The 10,000-nt window shown below is 51.5% G+C and overlaps 1 protein-coding gene across 1 annotated transcript in view; it reads left to right on the top strand.

The window, feature by feature from the left end:
- The window catches only part of ptk7b (protein tyrosine kinase 7b), a 115,014-nt gene that overhangs the window by 17,943 nt on the left and 87,071 nt on the right, over positions 1 to 10,000 (top strand). The window lies entirely within an intron of this gene.

The following is a 10,000-nucleotide window of genomic DNA, read 5'->3' as shown; positions in this document are numbered from 1 at the left end:
ACCCGTTCACTCATACACTCATACACTCATAGACTCATACACTCATTCACTCATTTACTCATTTACTCATTCACCCATTCACCCATTCACTCATTGTTTATGCATTCATACATGTTGGCACTGGGCCTGTCCTACTGCCTGTGTTGTGGGAGTTGTGTCAGACAGGAATGTGTTCCTCTCTGTGTACTTTATAAGTAGGTCAGGTAGCCAATCCTGACACCTGAGTAGGCTGCACTCCTCTGCCCTCTCGTTCTCCTCCTCCTTCTACCTTTTTCACCTCTCCTCTGCTTTTCTCTCTCTCTCTCTTTACACCTCTCCTCCCTTTCCGGGTCAGCGCATTGGTTTTGGAGAAGTTTCAACTATTTTCATGTGACGGTTTGGGGGTTAGGATTAAGGGTTCATCGAGTGGACGTGTGTGTGTGTGTGTGTGTGTGTGTGTGTGTGTGTGTGTGTGTGTGTGTGTGTGTGTGTGTGTGTGTGTGTGTGTGTGTGTGTGTGTGTGTGTGTGTGTGTGTGTGTGTGTGTGTGTGTGTGTGTGTGGCTGGAGTCTCCCCTTAAGTGCTCCCAGTTCTGACATCGTTGAGTGCGGAAAGCAGAGCCTGCCGTGTTGCCTCATGGTTTGGGAACCGGAGTGCCTCCACGCCTGGTTCCTCGCCGTTAACGCCTGGTCTGGGTCAAACCGCGCAGGAAGTGCTGTAAAAACACGGTGTTTTCACTGACCCTGCCCCCTACTGGAGAGCCGTGCGTCTGACTGATGTTGTAGTTCAGCCTGATTTGGCTCGACTGAACTGTTCAATCTCCAGGCGGCCATTTCGCTGCGGAAGAACCGAGCGTCGCCACGGGAGCAGCTTGTGTTTGGGGCGAGAGTTAATTAAATTATTTTCTTGACGAGAACTGACCCTTGAATTTGGGGCGGCCAATCTCGGTCGAGCGGAATTCGCGGTTTGATTAATCGTTCTCGGCCTTGTGTGACATGGCATAACATTAAACTAATTCAGCCCCCGCTGTAGCCACTGAGGCCTTCGGGGAACGGGCCTTAAAACCCAACATTTTCACTGGCAAAGAGAGTGGGTTCGTTTCCTCCTGTTTGTTTGTCTCGGCTTGCCTCTCCTTGCGGGACCCGAGGGCGATTCTGCAGGTCCGTTTGCGCTGGAGCGAGGATTGATGTCAGTCTGTAAAGTGCACTTCACTCCCACGACGGCCCAGTTCAAAAACCATCAACAAAACCCCGAGGCCGAGGCACAGCGGGTTGACCTTACGGACGCGCGTGTTCATGTCACTCACGATAAAACGCGTGTTAATGTTACAGCATACACGGTTGTGTCACACACGGTATTGTATGTTACTGTTAGAACATACATGTGCATGTTACACTCAGAAAACGGGGGTATTTATACGTCATATCCAAGGTGAAAGGATTCATTCGGGGAAATAACTAGCAACAACAACCTCTGCCATGCATGTTAGCCTGTGGCTAATCTGAATGATGGCTCTCATTCTGACTGGAGTCTTCAGTCTCCACAGTAACCTTGATGGCATTGTCCAAAAAAAAAAAAAACATTTAAAATAAATACATTCCTTCATGTGTGTGGGGTGTGAGTACAAGCTGCAGTGGATACCCACAGTGTGAAACGTGGCCTTGTCAGTCCCAGTCTGCCCTCGTCTTTTCTGTTCTAAAGTTACAGTTGATTTTCGGAGGGAGGGTGAAAAAAAAAAAAAAAAAAGGTTAAGGACCAGCGTTTGGCAACCGCGCCGGCCGTTAATTTCAGGAAACCGTCACACCTAAAGCAAACGAGCTCGTGCCGGGTGAAGCTTGCCCTCAGAAGTCTTCCCCCCCCCCCCCGACTAGCCCGACAGATCGGTTCCCTGTCTGGAAATCTGGCATATAGTTTCATATCAACAAATAGCGCTCCTTTCATTCCTCTTTCTCCAGGACCGCTCTCAGTCCGGGGCGCTGATTCAGAGAGACGTTTCTGAGGTGTGGCTGCGAGCGTTGGCTTACAGCGCCTTTATGTAACGTGCGTTTGTATCGCCGTGGCATTGTTTTCCTCGCCCGCACGCCTGACACTTGATCTCTGGGAGCATCTGGAAAGTTGGGTCTGTGAGATTCCTTTCCGCCGAAAATTCCCGACGATCAGATTTGTTCTGGAAAGTTCTCTAGACTCAGGCTCATAGTGCGGTAAGGTTATGAGCGGCCTGGTCGGGCTCATAGTGCTGTAAGGTTATGAGCGGCCTGGTCAGGCTCATAGTGCTGTAAGGTTATGAGCGGCCTGGTCAGGCTCATAGTGCTGTAAGGTTATGAGCAGCCTGGTCAGGCTCATAGCGCTGTAAGGTTATGAGCAGCCTGGTCAGGCTCACAGTGCTGTAAGGTTATGAGCAGCCTGGTCAGGCTCATAGTGCTGTAAGGTTATGAGCAGCCTGGTCAGGCTCACAGTGCTGTAAGGTTATGAGCAGCCTGGTCAGGCTCACAGTGCTGTAAGGTTATGAGCAGCCTGGTCAGGCTCATAGTGCTGTAAGGTTATGAGCAGCCTGGTCAGGCTCATAGTGCTGTAAGGTTATGAGCAGCTAAAGGTGAAGCTAATGTTTTGGTGACATTTATCTCTTGTTAATCACGGTAGTAGAGGGAAGTGTACACCTTTTCTCTCGTGTCCTTCCTGGCTCGTCTGTCTCTCAGCGGGTCAGGTGACACTGGGTTGTGAAAGGGCCCCTTTGGTCTGCCAATGAGATCAGAAGAACCATACCTGCCAGTGACATCACTCTCTCCACACACCATTATTTTGGGGGGTGACTAATATGGAACATGGACACCACTTTTAAGGGGGAGAGGGGGAGAGAGAGGGAGAGGGAGAGGGAGAGGGAGAGAGAGGGAGAGAGAGAGGGAGAGCCTCAGAATGCACTGCTCTCAGGAGGTTGCAAGAATCTTAAAAGGGGCAATTTTCCTTATGTAGATAACCTTGTGAATGGAGAGCTCTTCAGGGGGCCCCACACAGCTCTAGAGGCAGACAAGCATTTCCCCTTTAAGGAAGCTGTGTAGAGGCCAACAGCACTACCTACAGTGGGAGATGTTGAGAATTCCCTGTGCGCTTCATTAAGAGCCACACCATGTGCATTGTGTGTTATGTATGACAAATAGTATGCCTGCGTTTAAAATGTCTTAATGTACTTTGGCCGTAATCTCGCATTAGAAATCCTCTGAAGGTTTCATTGTTTTTATTCTGCGTTACAGGCTGCTATTTGTCTTTCGAAAATAACCCGAGGGTAATTTTAAATACTTTATTTTGGATAAGTATTCGATGGAGTCGAGATTATGATGCAGTAATAGAATTTGACCTGCTTCAACATTCCCACCAAGGAGAAAATGTTTTGCAGAACTCCGATAAGATGGTTCAGTTTATATATTTTTTTTTTTCGTCTGTGCTAAAAAAAAATGGCGCCACTTAACGGCTGGAAAAATCTCATGGCATGGAGTTAAAGAACACCGATACCCGAGCTGAACATTTAAAGAATTTCCATGAACTCCTTTGACTAAAATTGTTTACGTACTGTAGTGATTTTTTTTTACATTGATTTTTGTTGCTGAAAAAAAAAAAAATTGTGCTGCTTCAAAGTATGAAAAAAAAAAAAAAAAAACTAAACAAAAAAAACATCCCGGAGTGGAAAAAAACCCCTGAAAATGGAGGATAATGTAGGCCTACTTTGTCTCGTTGTTGCTGAAAGCCTCAATCCCTCCCTGATTCACCCACTTAGCTGAAGCTCTGCGCCGCATGCTACACGCAGCCTTTCAGTGATTCTGAATAATGCCGAGTCATTTTTGGAGCGTTCTTACGTGCCACCATTTTAGGTTTTGGTGAACTCCGCGTCTCGGTCGCCCGTGACAAATCTGTCACTTAAGCCGAACGCCTCGCCCCTGGACCGAGGTTTTCTTATCGTGCCGCTAAGGCGGCGCGGCGTAACTTGAGCGTGTGACCGAGCCTCTCGTCCCCGCCTGCGCGGGATAATGGGTCTCTGGAGGTTTGTTCGACCGGGACCCAGAGATCATTATGGATCCTTTGTTGGATCCCTCTCGCGTGAGAGAGAGGGAGTGGGGAAGGCTGTCCCTGCCCTGTCTGACGGCCTGGGTTGATGTACGCGGCGGGCTTCGCGTCTGACGCTGACTGATGGAGCTCAAACCGAGCGCCCGTTAGTGCCGACCGCGTAGCCGAGGGCCCTGGTGATTGACAGCGCCAAATGGCCGTTTTGGTTTCCTGTACTTGCTGTAAGTCCCCGGTAGTTCCTTAAGTCCTCCTCGGCGTGACGCTAAATTAAACGGGTTTTCTCCTTATTTTCCTCCCATATTTCCTGGGGGGTCGACCTGAGTGGCTTTATGTCTCTCTGTCTCTCTGTCTCTCTCTCTGTCAATCTTTCTGGCTCTCTCTCTATCTTTCTCTCTCCCTCTCTCTCTCTCTCTCTCTCAGAGATTCGACCGTGACTGAGGAGATCAAAAGGGATGTGAGGACAAAGCTGTGTGTGTGTGTGTGTTTGTGTGTGAGTGTCCGTTTCTTTTTCGTTCAACTTCATTAAAGATGATGCTCACGGCGTCTCGTGGGAGCGCTTTTAACAGTCGGCCATTGTGGCTCAAACCCACCGATCGAGCCCCTGGTTAATGCCGGGGGGGGCGGGGGGTAATCTGCGGTGTTCCGCATGACTGGAAGAGAGCCAATCAAAATCAGGGCCTGAGTGTCTCCCTTACAATGAAATACGGAGCCAAGAACTGATGAAGAACCACCCTCCCCTCCCACCCGACCACCGCTGCTGGCCACAACCACACAGGAAGCACGAGATACCACGGTTACTCGTGCTTAAAAACCCCCCGCTGGCCTGTCCTGGAGTCCAGCGCTGTTAATGAACACAACCGCTGTCGCCACCACTCCCAAGAACCCGTCAGACCGAGACCGCGACGCGGAGGCCCTCTGCTTTTCCTCCGCTCCGTCTCTCCCCCCCCCCCTTTCGTATGAATCGGGGAGTGAGGAAATGAACCGGCCATTTTGTGCTGCCCTTCGCTGGTGGCCCGTCGGGTTGTTCTGTGCTGTGTGCGCATGAAGCTGGGCTGTCCCCCCTTTAAACGAGACGCTACGCGTGTCCTTTGAAGGGAAGAGCTCGGTGCGAGGGTCTTGTGCTACTGGTCACACCACCCATCTGCTGCCGGTTAGCGCACAGCCAGAGACACAGGAAGAGGGTATTATTAATGGGGTCACATCGTAGGCGTAATGGTGGAGTCTGGAGACATCAAGCTTTAGAATGTTTGGGTCCACCGTGTTCTGCTGATGTGAGCTGAGGGTCGCGGCGCAAAATGGCCGCCATGCATCGTTGTGGTGTGGTTCGGTTGCTGGGGTTTACACAGTCGGGCCATCGAGCAACGCCCTTAACCCCACATTGCTCCAGGTGTCTGTGTGTGTCTCTGTCTCTGTCTCTGTCTCTGTCTCTGTCTCTGTCTCTGTCTCTGTCTCTGTCTCTGTCTCTGTCTCTGTCTCTGTCTCTGTCTCTGTCTCTGTGTGCGTCTCTGTGTGCGCGCGTGTGTGTGCGCGCGTGTGTGCGCGTGTGTGTGTGCGCGTGTGTGTGTGCGCGTGTGTGTGTGCGCGTGTGTGTGTGCGCGTGTGTGTGCGCGCGTGTGTGTGCGCGCGTGTGTGTGCGCGCGTGTGTGTGCGCGCGTGTGTGTGCGCGCGTGTGTGTGCGCGCGTGTGTGTGCGCGCGTGTGTGTGCGCGCGTGTGTGTGCGCGCGTGTGTGTGCGCGCGTGTGTGTGCGCGCGCGTGTGTCTCTGTGTGTGTGCGCGTGTGTCTGTGCGTGCGCGTGTGTGTGCGTGTCTCTGTGTGTGCGTGTCTCTGTGTGTGCGTGTCTCTGTGTGTGCGCGTCTCTGTGTGTGCGCGTGTGCATGTGTGTGTGTGTCTCTGTGTGTGCGCGTGTGTGTGCGTGTCTCTGTGTGTGCGTGTGTGAGAGGAGGGGATTAGCATGTGGAGGGGCAGAGTCACGCTCCAGGAGGAAGTGCGGGGCTCGGGGGAGCCACTCGTGTTTCTCGCAGCTGCCGTTCCGGACAGGAAGAGCGAGGCGGACACCGCGCACACGCAACACCGTCCGCGCCAGGCCGGCCAGCAGCGCCACGCTGGGCAGATTACCCGCCGGTTAGACGGGGCTGAAGAGGATTAACCAGGAGAGACTAAAGCTGCTGATCTGGGGTTGTTGATAGCCCTGGTCAAGGCCTGGAGTAGCAGCTGTAGGGGGTTAGAAAGCGAGAGAGAGACGGAGGCCCACGTCTTTTTTTGAGACATGGGCCTTTCCTGGTGGCTCGTAGCGGCGCGCCTTTTCCTGCTGCTTGTGACATGCCCGGGTGGCGTTCCCCGGTGGAGAGTGCGCCACTTCTCCCATCTGTGACAGTGCCAGAAACCCCCTTCAATTTCCTGCGGGTGCACCCGGGTTTTGAGCCAGAATGGCCGCCACTTCTCCCATCCGCGTCAGTGCCAGGGGGAACCCCCTTCGCGTTCCTGAGGGTGCACTGGGTTTTGAGCCGGAATGGCCGCCCCCGCTTACGGCTCATCGCCGAACAGTCTCATTGGTTTTCAAGAAGCGTCTGCAATCGCCGCTGACGCCACGCTGTCCTTTCGTCAGAATTCCTGAGCCCCCTGGTTTGCCCTTCAGGAGTTGGGATGGGGTGGAGCGCCGAGGAGGGGGCGGATAATTGCTTCACCAAATTCCACAGCGGCCCTTATACCTCGGGTGTCAGTCGACTGATTTTCAAGGTCTGCCTTACGGACACCGGCTCCCCTCTGGATTGGGTTCTGTGTAAATATGGATCCTTTGTTATGATAATCGGCGATCCGGACGATGCTAACAACGGTAGCGGGGGAAAACTGGAGAATTCTCTCCGGCTACTGACAACAGCGAGCCAGGAAGTATAGCCTGAAAATATCCACCAATCGGCATCTGTGTTATTCCCTGGATTGGTCTTATCCCCGACTTGGCACGAGTTCATAGTTGTTCGGCGCGAGACCTCAGCTGTTGCAATTAGCATAGCCTGTGGCGTTTTTCACACGACATTTAGACATTACCTTTTGGCATTTACAGACAAGCTCATTCAGAGCGACTTACTCCGATTGCATTTTTCTTTTCTTTTTTTTTTCACATACAATCCAGTTATACAGCTGGGTGTTTTTCACTGAAACAGTTCAGGATAAGCATCTCGCTTAAGGGCACGATTCAGTATGGGGAATCGAAGCCACGGCCTTTTGCGTTGGGAGCCCAGTTCCCCTCTAACCGTCGTGCTACGCCGCCGCCAAGCGTAAACCATTTCGGCTCCGGAAAGCTAGTTTCCTTGCTCTGTTGTAAATCTAAACTGATGATGGGTAACTATGCCTAAATGCCTCAGGCCCCTGTAAGGATCTGGCTGTTTACAGCAATTATTTACGATTGGTCACTAAGTGGCTCTGTGCCGCTAAAGCGACTTCCACTGATCCCTTTTACAATCTGCCATTAGGGATATATATATATATTTTTGGTGTACCCTCCAGTTCCATCTCTGTTGTGTGTGTGGAGAGAGGGAGATAGATACTTGTTTGGATTCATGAAGACTGTCAGTATACCTGAATGTAAATTTGAATTGATCTGGCTTTTAAAAACTGTATCCAGCCTCCCGATTTTGAAAATATTGGTTAATAAAATTGGATTTGAGTGCCGTGCTAGGTGGCACAGGGTGAGAGTCTGCTTCGACGTGGGGGAACTGTGCGTTTGTGGCCCCCCAGTTGAGTCCGTTCCGAGCACGTGGCCCCCAGTGACGATAACATTTGCTTTCTGAGGAATTCTATCCCGTTCGTTTTACCTGAGGGAATTATCGAGAGCCTTGATTTCCACAGAGATATTTAAAAAATGTTTCTGACCACCTACCCCATACTGGCCCCCCCCCCACACTCTTAAATGTTATTATATACTTTTCTGGTGTAGTTTTAATGTTCGTGTGAAGGTCCCACTGGAGCGCAGTTTCCCTGATGGAGGTCTGAAGCACGTTTGTGCTCTGCAGCCTGATTCAAAGCTCGGCTGGGATGCTCAGAACAAGTGGTTCTTGTTAACAGGGCCCTGAACGAGGCTGTAATCTAATTGGGAGTCCATGTGCTTCTCATTAAAATCACCAGCCCCCCCCCCCCCCCCCCCCCGCCCGTCATGGCTGTTTTTATTCTTCACAACATACCTGGCACAGGAACGACGGAATGGAGTTTTAATCAAACCTACTGATTCAAAATTCAAAATTCAAAAATAACGGAACTCAACTGAATAACTGACGTTTTATTCATAAGTGATTGTAGTGTGTCCCCCCCTCCTTCTCCTCTGTGTCATTTCTGTAACTGCTGTCATTTAATCGGAAAGCATGTCGATGAGAGGCGGATTTGTTACAAGGTTGGGGGAGGTGGTGGTAAGGGCTGGTGGGGGGGAGGGGGGGGGGTGTCACAGGTTTCCGAGAATAGACGTCTGGGCCCTGTCTGGCTCGTCGACCCTTTGATTGGCCGGCGTGATTTAGTCATTGATTTTGGCGCTCTGCTCCCTCTCCCTGCATTGGCGGTAATGGCGCTGTGTGTTTATGGCTTCCCTCCAGTCGATGAGTCTCTGTTATGTCTGTCTGTCTGTCTGTCTGTCTGTCTGTCTGTCTGTCTGTCTGTAGGGTGTGAACCAGGCACCAGTCGTTTGCCTCGATTTTATGAGGGGGTCCAGACCAGAGCTGCTGTTGGAGGGGGGGGTGGGTTCCACCAGGAATGATAAAATGGACCACTGTGACATCACCTTTACTGGTATAAGACCGAGAGAGGAGCTCCACCAATCGCAACATGCATGGTTGACAAAAAAATGGAACACCGCCGATGGTGATTGGTGGATGGTGAACTTCCGGTTTCTTTCAACTGTTCCACCTGCTTAGCGCCCATGGAATGTCCAGCACAATAAACGTCAGCAGCGTGGCAGCTGTGTAGCATATTTTTGGGTCGTCTCGTAACTTCCCGTCCCCCCCCAATCTTTCACCCTTCTGATTTTGACACCCGAAACCTGAGACTCTTTCGGCAAAGGCTGACATTTTACAGGGTAGCTAATCGCCTGAAAAACTGTTTCCTCGCTGAAAAGACGGTAAAAAAAAAAAGTTGGGAGAAAGATCTTCAGACGAGGGCCGACGGGGGGCCCTCGACGCCAGATGTGAAGGAGGGCGGTTTGGTTTGGGTCGGCTCCACCGCAGAAACACGGGCCGCTTTAATACGCCCAGCGCTGCTCGATCCCCGCTCACTGCGCCCTGTTTGTTTTTACGGCGCGGCTGTGATGTCATAGGTTTCGGTGTTTGTGTGTTTTCTGGAAGAGCTCTCTGCTTCGGTCAGTACGTGTGTGTGTAGTCTGTGTGTGTGTGTAGTCCTTAGGGAGAGACAGAGCAGGGCAGGATAATATTACCTGCGAGGGACTGCGAGAGAGGGAGAAGAGGGGTTACTGCTTCCATTCCGGTTCATGAGAAGCACTTAACCTGCTGGAATGTTGAGCTGTACTGATGGGCCGGTGTGCAGGAAGTGTATTCGCGTTTAAGAAGAGTCGCTCTGAAGCGGACACTCACTCATTTTTCCATCAAGGAAACTGAATGTGTGCACAAGTATTCTGGGAGTTCCTGAGTCCTGAGTGTGGTGGTCTTTTAAGAATAAAAAACAGAATTCAGCCTTGTGCAGTATGGTGGGGGGCGCTAGGTGTTGTGTGTTGTGTGTGTGTGTGGGGGGGTGTAGGTATAGTTTTGCGGTCGTCATAGCAGTGAAGCATTGGGACCTGCCTGTCTCGTCAGACTGTTTAAAGAGCCCCTCCTCCTCCTCCTCAACCTCTCCCAGTTACGCCTGGAGCAGCTGTTCGCCAGGATTCTTTGTTTGAGTTGGACACGTATGTGATACGTATGTGACACGTATGTTGACAGGAGTGCTGGTAATTAGCCAGGCGTGGGTCTCACCTGAGCTCAAACAGCAG

Source organism: Conger conger, chromosome 2, assembly GCF_963514075.1.
Source record: "Conger conger chromosome 2, fConCon1.1, whole genome shotgun sequence".
NCBI classification, from domain to species: domain Eukaryota; kingdom Metazoa; phylum Chordata; class Actinopteri; order Anguilliformes; family Congridae; genus Conger; species Conger conger.
The sequence above is the reverse complement of the archived record's forward strand: the minus strand, read 5'-3'. Positions and strand labels throughout refer to the sequence as shown.